The sequence below is a fragment of the Liolophura sinensis genome, chromosome 1 (genome assembly GCF_032854445.1).
Source record: "Liolophura sinensis isolate JHLJ2023 chromosome 1, CUHK_Ljap_v2, whole genome shotgun sequence".
NCBI classification, from domain to species: Eukaryota; Metazoa; Mollusca; class Polyplacophora; order Chitonida; family Chitonidae; genus Liolophura; species Liolophura sinensis.
In genome coordinates this window covers 95,253,379-95,267,887 of record NC_088295.1, presented here as the reverse complement: position 1 = coordinate 95,267,887, position 14,509 = coordinate 95,253,379, and the positions used below count along the sequence as shown (strand labels likewise).

Sequence of the window (14,509 nt, the reverse complement as noted above, 5' to 3'; positions counted from 1 at the left end):
ACGCTTCTCCCTATCACGGACCTTGACTGCAGATCTGTAGAAATGAGATATTACTTCAGAACAGAATATTGCTGTACATGTGACATGCTTCTATCTATCACGAACCCGGGTAAGAGGCCTGTAGAAATGAGGTATGACTTCAGAACAAAATATTGCTCTACATGTACCAAGATTCTCTCTATCACGGACCTAATATACGGCCTGTAGAAATGAGCTATGACTCCAGAAGAGAATATTGCTGTATGGAGCTGGGTTAATGCAGAGCTGGGTATTGTAACAGTGTTTGTGTTTTAGGCGGAGTTGAGTACATTAACAGTAATGTTTGTGTTTAAGGCACAGCTGAGTATATTAACATTCTTGTTTGTGTTTAAGACAGAGCTGAGTCAATTATTGGTCCCATAGTGGGGGGCATTCTGGGGAGTCTCGTCGGTGTCCTGCTCATCTGTGCTGGAATCGTCATCTTTCTGAAGCGTCACAAGACGAAGGGTCAGTGTCTTAAAATCACAAGTCCTACGATAACATGTGTTTGTTGTTAAACTAATGTGCAGTATTTACATGTATAAAGCGACTGTGCCTCCATACACGCGTCGGTATTTACATGTATAACGCCACTGTGCCTCCATACACGTGTCAGTATTTACATGTACAACGTCACTGTGCCTCCATACACGGGTCAGTATTTACATGTACAACGTCACTGTGCCTACATACACGCGTCAGTATTTACATGTATAACGCCACTGTGCCTCCATACACGCGTCAGTTTTTACATGTATAATGTCACTGTGCCTCCATACACGCGTCAGTTTTTACATGTACAACGTCACTGTGCCTCCATACACGGGTCATTATTTACATGTACAACGTCCCTGTGCCTACATACACGCGTCAGTATTTACATGTATAACGCCACTGTGCCTCCATACACGCGTCAGTTTTTACATGTATAATGTCACTGTGCCTCCATACACGCGTCAGTTTTTACATGTACAACGTCACTGTGCCTCCATACACGCGTCAGTTTTTACATGTATAATGTCACTGTGCCTCCATACACGCGTCAGTTTTTACATGTACAACGTCACTGTGCCTCCATACACGGGTCAGTTTTTACATGTATAACGTCACTGTGCCTCCATACACATGTCAGTTTGTCAGCTGTCTTTTCAGAAAGGACGCTTAACCTTGTGTATAAAGACAGCAATGAAACATGGCATAAATAATATACATTACTGCAACTGTACCATCGGACGCCATTTGTCCTTAAAGAGTTTTTAAAACTGGACACGAGAGCTAGTTGCAAACAACCTATAATTATTGGCACGATGAAATAATTAAGGTATTTTTTTCCAATGCAGACTCACCGGAAGTTGTTGAAGAGAGGTAAGTTCATTTGATTTCATTTCAGATCATTTTATATGTTCAGTTTAAAAGTTATAACGATTCCCCAGCCTGTCGATCAACCTATTTAAAAAAAAGGAATCTTGTAAATCCCAATAGATCAAGTTGTGGACAATTATATACATAGAGCTTGATCATGTCCTGTACGTAGCCGTGAAAGTGACATGGTGAAAATAAACTTTTTGACAGAAAATACAGGAATAAATGTTGAAAGTAATATTGCGCAAAAAGTAAAGGTGATATGGTGAAAAAAACATTTGGAAGAAAAAATGCTTTTTAATCCCTGATTTAAAAAATTGGGGCCCCGTGTTTATACTCTACTATATAAATCAATCACAGGTCCTTTGCCATTAAACAACCAATATGGAAGCCACAGACGAGCGTTTCTTAGTTATAACTACATATTCTGACTACGGTCTTACCATGAGATAGCCGTACGTGGGAAGGTTGTCCAGCAACCTGCGGATGGTCGTGAGTTTCCCCAGGCTCTGCCCGGTTTCCACGCACCATAATGCTGGCCGCCGTCATATAAGTGAAATATTCTTGAGTACGGCGTAAAACACCAATCAAATAAATAAATAAATACCATGAGATAGCTTCCTCTCCAGCCCTACGTGGGAAGGTCTGCCAGTAACCTGCGGAAGGTCGTGGGTTTCCCTTGGGCTTTGCCCTGTTTTCTCCCACCATAATGCTGGCCGCCGTCGTATAAGTGAAATATTCTTGAGTTCTTGAGACATTCATCTGAGATAAGTTTACACAGGTCTATCCATGAGTGTATTATTTGGGCACATGTACTTGCCCCAGCCAGGGTAGAACTAAGGCGAGCTACATGTATATACACTGTATGAATCGGAACCTAAGGCCTTAACTTAGTGTCACATACATGTATGAGGACGACTGAGATAAGCTGGGATCTCATCTGAGATAAGTTTACACAGGTCTATCCATGAGTGTATTATTTGGGTACATGTACTTGCCCCAGCCAAGGTAGAACTAAGGCGAGCTACATGTATATACACTGTATGAATCGGAACCTAAGGCCTTAACTTAGTGTTACATTCATGTATGAGGACGACTGAGATAAGCTGGGATCTCATCTGAGATAAGTTTACACAGGTCTGTCCATGAGTGTATTATTTGGGTACATGTACTTGCCCCAGCCAGGGTAGAACTAAGGCGAGCTACATGTATATACACTGTATGAATCAGAACCTAAGGCCTTAACTTAGTGTCACATACATGTATGAGGACGACTGAGATAAGCTGGGATCTTATCTGAGATAAGTTTACACAGGTCTGTCCATGAGTGTATTATTTGGGTACATGTAGCCAGGGTAGAACTAAGGCGAGCTACATGTATATACACTGTATGAATCACAACCTAAGGCCTTAACCTAGTGTCACATACATGTATGAGGACGACTGAGATAAGCTGGGATCTCATCTGAGATAAGTTTACACAGGTCTATCCATGAGTGTATTATTTGGGTACATGTACTTGTCCCAGCCAGGGTAGAACTAAGGCGAGCTACATGTATATACACTGTATGAATCAGAACCTAAGGCCTTAACTTAGTGTCACATTCATGTATAAGGACGACTGAGATAAGCTGGGATCTCATCTGAGATAAGTTTACACAGGTCTGTCCATGAGTGTATTATTTGGGTACATGTACTTGTCCCAGCCAGGGTAGAACTAAGGCGAGCTACATGTATATACACTGTATGAATCAGAGCCTAAGGCCTTAACTTAGTGTCACATACATGTATGAGGACGACTGAGATAAGCTGATATCTCATCTGAGATAAGTTTACACAGGTCTATCCATGAGTGTATTATTTGGGTACATGTACTTGCCCCAGCCAGGGTAGAACTAAGGCGAGCTACATGTATATACACTGTATGAATCAGAGCCTAAGGCCTTAACTTAGTGTCACATACATGTATGAGGACGACTGAGATAAGCTGATATCTCATCTGAGATAAGTTTACACAGGTCTATCCATGAGTGTATTATTTGGGTACATGTACTTGCCCCAGCCAGGGTAGAACTAAGGCGAGCTACATGTATATACACTGTATGAATCGGAACCTAAGGCCTTAACTTAGTGTCACATTCATGTATGAGGACGACTGAGATAAGCTGGGATCTCATCTTAGATAAGTTTACACAGGTCTGTCCATGAGTGTATTATTTGGGTACATGTACTTGCCCCAGCCAGGGTAGAACTAAGGCGAGCTACATGTATATACACTGTATGAATCGGAACCTAAGGCCTTAACTTAGTGTCACATACATGTATGAGGACGACTGAGATAAGCTGGGATCTCATCTGAGATAAGTTTACACAGGTCTATCCATGAGTGTATTATTTGGGTACATGTACTTGCCCCAGCCAGGGTAGAACTAAGGCGAGCTACATGTATATACACTGTGTGAATCAGAACCTAAGGCCTTAACTTAGTGTTACATACATGTATGAGGATGACTGAGATAAGCTGGGATCTTATCTGAGATAAGTTTACACAGGTCTGTCCATGAGTGTATTATTTGGTTGAATGTTCACTGTATTAATAATTTGGCGTTGAGCCATAATCATTCGTTCATCCACTGTGTTAATATTCATCCAAGATTGCAGGAAGTTATATTATAATTTGCAGGCAACAACAGTTAACAGCTATAGTGTTGCAATTATGATTGGTCAATCAACTCTGGGTTCCGACTTTTATCCTCGTGACCCAACTTTAAAATTCTGGGGGGGTAAAACAAAAGATTTTTTCTACTCAAAAAATTGTTTTTTCACCATGTTATTCTCTTTTCTCTTCCAAAAATTTACATCGTGACAATTAAGACAATCAAGGGATTCAATGTTAAAACTATACTGTCTATATTCGTTTGGGCAGTGTATTATAAGCGAATAAAAACCAACACGGCTTGTCTTAGTGATGCAGTTACAATTGGTTATGTTTCTTTGCTTATCCAGACATATGGCGTCAATCAGAGAAAATGCCGAGCGGGTCCGAAGTTTCCCGACAGATACCGACCACACACCAGACCCAATTGCCAGTCAAGGTAAACATTTTCTGTGATCACAATAGAGACTTACAAAAGAGTGAGTGCTTGAGTGAGTGCTTGGGGTTTAACGTCATATTTAACAATTTTTCAGTCATATGACGACGAAGGATTTCTTAGAGTGTATGTAATGTGCATACTGTTACAGGACGGATTTCCACCACCCTTTTATCTAGTGCTCCTTCACGGAGACGACTTACCGAAGGTAAGTAAGCCGCCCCGCCCAAGCCATTATACTGAAACGGGTCAACCATTCGTTTCACTATTCGCTTCATGCTGAACGCCAAACGACGAAGTTACAACTCCTTCCTTTAGGGTCTTAGGTGTGACTCGACCCAGGATTGACCCTGGTCTATCGCTCCCAAAGCGGACACTCTACGAACTGTGCTATCGGGGCCGGTCGCTTTAGAAAAGAAAGGTAAAACGTACGATGTTGCGATTCAGTTATAACATACCCGACTCTTCCATCCAAATGTCCCATCAGTGTCCTTGAAATAGTTTTCAGTCTTTACAAATACTTCACCCTGTCATACGTCGTGAAATTTTCATGGGTTTGCTGCATGTTGTTATTTACAGCACGAAACTACGAGTTTCTCCACCAGTCCCGTGCTGTGGCACCACGTGATCAGACGTACGACCAATTACAAGTGCCCGTCGTGGGAAGAAACAACACGTACGAGAATACTGAATTGCCTGGTACAACTACGAGAACGACCAACGATACAAACAGAGATGACTACGAGACTCTCAATCAAACACAGTTCCGCCCTGAGGGGTCACGTGATCAGACCTATGACCAATTAGAAATGCCCATCAGAAGAAGAAACGACATGTACGAGAATACCCAGGTGTCTGTTTCAAGGGTGAGAACGACCAACGGTTCAAGCTACGAGAATGTGGACCCGTAGCTCAGGTTTGTACTGCATCAGGAAAGGAGACCTTCAGTGTATTTACTGGGCTACTTTGTAACTTGCCAGAATTATAGATTATCGAATGAAAACGGGCTTCCGTGGACTGATTCCATTTCTGCGTGACGACGAATCGAGTGACCCCCACGGTTACGTTGGTAATGCCGAGGTGTAATATGAGCATTGCTAATGGTGACGTGCAGTATAAAAATGTGCTACAAAGTTTAAAGAGAGACAAATGTGGGAGGCATGAAACAGATAGTCAAACGTGGACGGGGTGTAATACATAGACAAACGTGGAATGCATAAACAGAGAGGCAAACGTGGAAGGCGCGGAAAGATAGGCAAACTTGAAAGGCATAAAACAGATAGGCAAACGCAGAAGGCATATAACAGATAGGCAAACATGGAAGGCATATAACAGATAGGCAAACGTGGAAGGTGTGTAATACATAGGCAAACGTAGAAGGTGTGTAATTCATAGACAAACGTGGAAGGCATGAAACAGATAGACAATCGTGGAAGGCATGGGGAAAAAAGGATAGACGTGAAGGTGTGTAATACATAGATAAATGTTGAAGGCATATAAAGGAGAAGCAAGAGTGAAAGGTGTATAACAGATAGGCAAACGGGGAAGGTGTATCTTAGATATACCACACTTGTAGTGTTATCTGCCATCTAATTAAACCCCAACCGTCAGTGTTTTCTGATATCTGATTATACCTCAGTCGTCAGTCTTATCTTCTAGGTGATTACCCTACAGCTGTCCGTCTTATCTGCTATCTGATTATACCACAGCTGTCCGTCTTATCTGCTATCTTATTATACTACAGCTGTCATTCTTTTCTCCTATCTGATTACCTCGACTGTTACCTTCTATCTGATTATACGGCAGTGGTCACTGTTATCTTCTATCTGATCATACCACAGTGGTCACTGTTATCTGCTGTCTGCTATCTAATTATTCCAAATAATTATGCCATTTAAGGTGAGTAATTCTGTTTACTTCTCAACCATTAACGCGATATTAATGTGTCTTTGCCTTATTATGATAAATGGTTTGGATTAAACAGAAACATTGACCTATGTGTGAATGACATCATTTAATACCTTCTGTGCCACATATGGATTTCGATCACTTGTCATACAGTGTTATCTACTACCTGGTTATACCACACTTAGACATACAAACTCATACAGAAGCATACGGAGCCGCTAAACCATACAAAATCATACAGAGGCCTGTGGAGCCTCTAAACCATACACCTATACAGAGGCGTGTGGAGCCTCTAAACCATACACCTATACAGAGGTGTGTGGAGCCACTAAACCATACACCTATACAGAGGCGTGTGGAATCTTTAAAACATGCACTCATACAGGGCCGTGTGGAGCCTCTAAACCATACACACTCATACAGAGGCATGTGAAGCCTCTAAACTATACACACTCACAGAGACGTGTGGAGCCTTGAAACCACACAAACTCACACAGAGGCCTGTGGAGCCTCTAAACCATACACTCATACAGAGGCGTGTGGAACCTCTAAACCATACACCTATACAGAGTCGTGTGAAGCCACTAAACCATACACCCATACAGAGGCGGGTGGAGCCTCTAAACCATACACCCATACAGAGGCGGGTGGAGCCACTAAAACCATACACCTATACAGAGGCCCGTGGAGCCTCTAAACTATACACACTCACAGAGGCGTGTGGAGCCTTTAAACCACACAAATTCTGTTTAGGTGTATGGTTTAGAGGCTCCACATGCCTCTGTATGGGTGTATGGTTTAGTGGCTTCACAAGGCATTTGGAGCCTTTTAACCATACACTCATACAGAGGCGTGGGGAGCCTTTAAACTAAACAAACTCATACAGAGGCGTGGGGAGCCTTTAAACAAAACAAACTCATACAGTGGCTTGTGGAGCCTTTAAACCATACTAACTCATACCGAGGCGTGTGAAGCCACTAAACCAAACACCCATACAGAGGCGTGTGAAGCCACTAAACCAAACACCCATACAGAGGCGTGTGAAGCCACTAAACCAAACACCCATACAGAGGCGTGTGAAGCCACTAAACCAAACACCCATACAGAGGCGTGTGAAGCCACTAAACCAAACACCCATACAGAGGCGTGTGAAGCCACTAAACCAAACACCCATACAGAGGCGTGTGAAGCCACTAAACCAAACACCCATACAGAGGCGTGTGAAGCCACTAAACCAAACACCCATACAGAGGCGAGTGAAGCCACTAAACCAAACACCCATACAGAGGCGTGTGAAGCCACTAAACCAAACACCCATACAGAGGCGTGTGAAGCCACTAAACCAAACACCCATACATAGGCGCGTGAAGCCACTAAACCAAACACCCATACAGAGGCGTGTTGAGTGTATAAACCATTTAAACTCAACTTCTAGCCAGGGTATATTTTATCAGAATTAGGGACTGGACCTGAGAACAACGATTTATTTACTTCGTCTGTTAGGAAACATGAAATATTATCAATAACGTCCAGGATAATGTACCAACCTCATCCTGTGCTGTTGGTAAGTAATTCTGCAGGTCCGAACTCTTGTACATCTGTAGACAGTTGCAATCTGTAGGCCTACAGTCGGTTGTCTTGAGGATAGATGCGAGCAGTAGATGGGTTATTATAAAATAATCCTGCTGGAATATTAACATCCTTCTCCTTTTAGACAAAATGCCAGTTAGCATATCTCTGTGAGTTGAATTCCGTTATATCATTACCCGTGGGCCATACGAAATTCCAGCCAAGTACAGCATTTGTCGCCACGGCTTTCTGTTTCAGTAGAGATGCAGTCAAACGAACCATCATCCTCCAGATAACTTACATGGTGTCTAAGATATCTTGAGGATAGATGCGAGCAGTAGATGGGTTAGCCAAGTTCTGATAATCTTACGTTTATTTATGTCAGTAAACACCGCTGGGGAAGAATCGTCAAATGATGAAAGGAATTTATTACAAAATAATCGTGCTGCAATATTAACACCTTTCTCCTGTTGGACAAAACTCCTCTAGCTGGTATATTTGATTGTCTGTAAGACTCTGTGTGTTTGGGTTTAACTCAGCACTTCTATTCGCCTTGTATTGTGCTCAACATTAGTGGCTTGGAATAATAATGTGGAATACTGAAAAGAGATGTGTAATGTCCATTAGGATATCACTGTGACTTGAATTCCATTTTATCCTTAGCCGAGGGCCATACGAAATTCCACCTAAATACAGCATTTGTCGCCATTGCTTTCTGTTTCAGTAGAGATGCAGTCGAAGCTACCATCATCCCCCAGGTAACTTACATGGTGTCTAAGATGATGTTTTGTTGACTATAAACAACTTCTCGACTGACTGTGATTGTCCTGTAGTGTATGAACATGTACGTGTGTATAATTGAGTCCATTATTGCCATATCTGTAGTCATACTATTACGGCGGGTTGTGGAATATCTTGTCTGGATTATCTTGGCTACTGGAGATAAAACCCACAGACAGACAATTGGGGGTATCTCAGTGATCAGGTGCGCGACTCACTCCCGTGAAGTACCTACAGACCCATATATTTTCTTTTTTTATATATTTTACTTATTATAGTTACTATTGCGTATATGGGTCTACTGGCAAAGTGGGAAGGTCTGGCAGAAACCTGCGGATGGTCGTGGGTTTCCCCCGGGCTCTGCCCGGTTTCCACCCACCATAATGCTGATCGCCGTTGTATAAGTGAAATACTCTTGAGTACGGCATATAACACCAATCAATCAATCTACTGGTAGAGCACCTTGGCCTACTGACTGGCCGTAATATTTAATATCTCCAGTGTCCTGCGTGATTGTATATCATATTAGGCTAGCTTAAGGTAAACAACATCTTCATGCATGATACGGGTTCAGGCCATATATTCTATACATTTACTCACAAATGAAATCGTTAACATATTAAGGACTTCAGGTACCTTCCATGTATGTATGTTTAAAAATTTATAAAGATTCTTGTTAAACGAATTGTACGAATTGTATGTCATCATGTAGCCTGCATTATCTCACTATAACAAAATTGTAATGCGCTCTCAGCATATTATCCTCCATACAGTAATGCACTCTTTGCTGTTGACTGTTAACTGATGCCGCAAATTATATTATCCTCCACACAGTAATGCACTCATTGCTGTTGACTGTTAACTGATGCCGTCTGTTGCCGTCTGTCCATTGACTGGTAACTGATGCCGCATGTTATGTTATATTATCCTCCAAAGAGTAATCTATTCATTGCTGTATGTACCGCTAAATCAGTCCCACTGACACTAAATCCACATCACAAATGGTTATTATCAGACTTATATTATTAATTATGCTTCTGAAAGCCTACTGTATACAATTATATCGGGTGGGTATAAAAATGGGCCGTACTTTGATGCTCATTGTTCCATTATCCTTTGTTCAAGCCCTTTTAAACTTTAGGCATTCAGATGGCATGATTTTGTTCATATACTGACCAATTGCCAAGACCATAACTTGAGTAGTCTGTACACAGGGTTAAAATGAAAACAAATCAAAAACGCACGTTCCGGTGACCGACATTGCATCACCTGTCAGGTGTCATGAGTAGACCGCGCGCTGCACGTTTGTGGCACGCGTCAATCAAGTGTTGTCTGGATAAATTGCCTGTTTTAGAGAAACGCCTCTGCCAGATAGGTACAAGTTTTGCCGAATGAAGATGGTTTTCTCTGCGGCTGACAAGGAATTGGTCACCTTTTCAAGTAAAACAAGGCAGAACATCATTTTGAAATGTCCGGAATATGCGTATTTATGCGTATTTTGATTTTGGTCCCATAAACAGAAATCCTAAAGGATGAAATTAAAATTTGGTCTTTATACTTAGGACATAATGTCTTTTGAGTGTGGAAATTTTTGGAAGCTGACGTAAGAGGGTTTCGGAGATATTGAGTGTCAAAGTAAGGCCCATATTTCATGCTCACCCGATATATAGCCAAAACGCGCCTCAAGTGGTACAATTCTCCTGAGGGTGACTTACTTAAAGTCGAAATATTGAAATCGTCAAAATGAGTTTCTTCAGAGTTACTTTGCGTATTTAAATCATTAAAGACTGTCTTTGATATGCTGTATTTGTTTTTCACTATTTTCTTTGTGAATGTGAGTTGGTGCTGTGCATTCAAGGGGATAACCTTACGATTAGGCCTGCGTACTCTATACCTTATGATTAGGCCTGCGTACACTATACCTTATGATTAGGCCTGCATACACTATATCTTATGATTAGGCCTGCATACACTATATCTTATGATTAGGCCTGCATACACTATATCTTAAGATTAGGCCTAAGTACACTATACCTTATGATTAGGCCTAAGTACACTATACCTTATGATTAGGACTACTTACACAATACCTTATGATTAGGGCTGCATGGGCTATACCTTATGATTAGGCGTACGTACGCTATACCTTATGATTAGGCCTACTTACATTATGCCTTACGATTAGGCCTACGCCCGCTATATCTTACGATTAGGCCTACTTACGCTATACTTTATGATTAGGCCTACGTACGCTATACCTTATGATTAGGCCTAAGTACGCTATACCTTACGATTAAGCTTAAGTACGCTATACCTTACGATTAGGCTTACGTACACTATACCTTACGAATAGGCTTACGTACACTATACCTTACGATTTAGCCTACCTACACTATACCTTATAAAATAGATTACATTCACAGGTTTTGCAATGTGCTGGGCTAACGTATCTTGTGACCAAGTGAAAGCTGCATGGGCTAACATATCTTGTCACCAAGTAAAAGCAATGCCATCGCTGTGAGTTAAAATCCAGCTCATACTGGCTTCCTCTCCGGCCGTTCGTGGGAATGTCTGTCAGCAACCTGCGAATGGTCGTGGGTTTCCCCGGGCTCTGCCCGGTTTCCTCACGCCAAAATGCTGGCCGCCGTTGTATAAGTGAAATATTCTTGAGTGGGTCGATGGTGTAAAACACCAATCAAATAAAAATAAAATAAATATAACTGCTAGGCTATGGCCTTCGAAGAAAATCGGTTGTGTACGTAGTACGCCTATAAGACTGAGGCGGTAGCAGGTTCGTTTGTTTCAGTCTGTGCGCAGTGCACCATGCACCCGACATCCCGGAATTTGGAGATCATGCAGGGTGATCACCCGACATCCCGAAAGTTGGAGATCATGCGTGTGATCATCCGACATCCCGGAATTTGGAGATCATGCAGGGTGATCATCCGACATCCCGGAATTTGGAGATCATGCAGGGTGATCATCCGACATGCCGGAATTTGGAGATCATGCAGGGTGATCGCCCGACATCCCGAAAGTTGGAGATCATGCGTGTGATCATCCGACATCCCGGAATTTGGAGATCATGCAGGGTGATCATCCGACATCCCGGAATTTGGAGATCATGCAGGGTGATCATCCGACATGCCGGAATTTGGAGATCATGCAGGGTGATCGCCCGACATCCCGGAATTTGGAGATCATGCAGGGTGATCACCCGACATCCCGGAATTTGGAGATCATACAGGGTGATCGCCCGACATCCCGGAATTTGGAGATCATGCAGGGTGATCACCCGACATCCCGGAATTTGGAGATCATGCAGGGTGATCATCCGACATGCCGGAATTTGGAGATCATGCAGGGTGATCGCCCGACATCCCGGAATTTGGAGATCATGCAGGGTGATCGCCCGACATCCCGAAAGTTGGAGATCATGCGTGTGATCATCCGACATCCCGGAATTTGGAGATCATGCAGGGTGATCATCCGACATCCCGGAATTTGGAGATCATGCAGGGTGATCATCCGACATGCCGGAATTTGGAGATCATGCAGGGTGATCGCCCGACATCCCGGAATTTGGAGATCATGCAGGGTGATCACCCGACATCCCGGAATTTGGAGATCATACAGGGTGATCACCCAACATCCCGGAATTTGGAGATCATGCAGGGTGATCACCCAACATCCCGGAATTTGGAGATCATGCAGGGTGATCACCCGACATCCCGGAATTTGGAGATCATGCAGGGTGATCACCCGACATCCCGGAATTTGGAGATCATGCAGGGTGATCACCCGACATCCCGGAATTTGGAGATCATTTAAATCTTTATTTATTTTATTGCGGATGACCCACGGCCAATGGCCAGGAGGGGATCTCCGCAAAAAAACCCCAAAAACAACAACATATTACATACAGATATAAGGGGATATTCAGAGATATAAAGGACACAATTCGGCTAGTACCACAGTGAACATGCAAATATGCACATATAAATGTATACATATAGGCAAACATTACATTACAGTAGATATAGAAATTAAATAATCAAAATTCTGAGAAAACAAACTAAATGGATTTTAGATAATAGATATTAAATAAAGTTAATTAAAGGTTGGAGAAACGTCGAGTGTCAACGATGTACTGATGCACTATATTGAAGATAGTCAAGTTGTCAGCAATACTGTAATAATACATGTGAAGATACCTTTCATTATTTTTTTTATTTGCTCTGAATTTGCCACCCATAGGAAGCACATGCTACATACCCTCACACAAATTATTTCACCCGGTGTAAATTATTCCGTTTTTATTCCACAATGTTCACGATATATATGCAATATACTTTTGTTTGGCTCTAAAGATCAAAATTACGAAGATAATAAACTTGTTTTTCAATGTGTACATAAATTGTTACAGAAAGGTTTTATGATCATGGTAATGGTAATAACGATATTAACATTGTAAATAATGATTAATTTATTTCAACTTATATTCCGTTACCTGAAATATGTATTCCCATATTTATATATATGTACTTCGTTAGCTATTATGTTGTTAATTGATGCTTTGAGGAGATCTCCGTAGTAGCCATTAGGCTGTGAGAAATCCTCGTTAAATAAATAAAGAATTAAATTAAATACTCAAATCCGTAGACCCATTTGATAATGTGTACAACGTTCGCTTTTGACAAAGATCTTCGAGTACAGAGAAGTGTGCACCAGGACAAGGGACACGGGCAAGTACGATGTGCATGTGCCCCCTTAGGGCGGCAAAAGCGGGAGAGGTGAATAGACAGTGTCGAGCATTTTCACACAATACACACTCTGGGCAGGCATATTCGCAAATAATATTAAATTCATACAGATCGCCACGTAAAAGGCTTAGTCCCATCCTCACCCTACAATGAGCTATTGATTTATTTATTTATTTGATTGGTGTTTTACACCGTACTCAAAAATATTTCCCCTATACGACGGCGGCGAGCATTATGGTGCGAAGAAACCGGACAGAACCGCAGGTTGCCGCAGACCTTCCCATGAGCTATTGAAGGAAAACTATTAAAAGAATTACATACAAAGGTGAGATTATTGGGTTTATTAGCAGATATATATTTCTTAAAATGTGTTAACGTATACTGTTTAAAGTTTATAGGCATCTTATTATAGTCTTTTGCTGTCAGAGGGAAAAGGAGGAATAAAAAAGATTAATACGACAATCGAAAGGTTTAATTCTATTTACATTTTTGAGGTTGTAAACACTATCCATTGCACTGGTTCATAATTCTTGAAGATAGATTGGTGGAGGCCATGTCGTCAGATATAACTTTGTTGTTACCTAAGAGTAGAGGTATTTGGGGTTTTGCTTTACAGTCGAGGACAGATTTCATTAGCTTCAGTAAGTCTTCGTGTCAACACTGGGGTCGGACAATTTCAACATTATAGAGTCGGTGTATCTCCTAATCGCATTGTGCTTTGCCACACTGTCTTCTCGTCTAGTCAAAATAAATAGAAGTTATCATCACCCGACTTGGTGCGTTTAAACTCTTTGAACCATCTGTCCCTACTTCGAAATTTACGTCTGACGTCATAAGTCTTCCAAGGCTTATCCCTTGGGCTTGTTAGAACTGTTTTGTTCGGGATAGTCTGGGCACAACTCGAAAGAAATAATTCGGTCCACACATAGACTTTATCGTCGATGGAATCGAAAATGTCTATAATTAGGTCAAAAAGTGTACTTTTTAGTGAATTATTCAGTTCTTCTAAATTAGCTG

General features: G+C 41.7%; 1 long non-coding RNA gene across 4 annotated transcripts; it reads left to right on the top strand.

Moving 5' to 3' along the window:
* The first annotated feature begins 217 nt into the window (after positions 1 to 217).
* On the top strand, positions 218 to 8,792 carry LOC135481898 (uncharacterized). Of its 4 annotated transcripts, none has more exons than XR_010446195.1 (6): positions 218 to 486; positions 1,359 to 1,383; positions 4,387 to 4,475; positions 5,052 to 5,713; positions 5,769 to 5,936; positions 8,677 to 8,792. It is a non-coding gene; the product is annotated as an uncharacterized LOC135481898 (long non-coding RNA). The 4 variants fall into 4 exon arrangements; XR_010446194.1 differs by having other exon boundaries at positions 8,674 to 8,792; XR_010446196.1 differs by lacking the exon at positions 8,677 to 8,792 and having other exon boundaries at positions 5,797 to 6,675.
* The last annotated feature ends 5,717 nt before the right edge of the window (positions 8,793 to 14,509 follow it).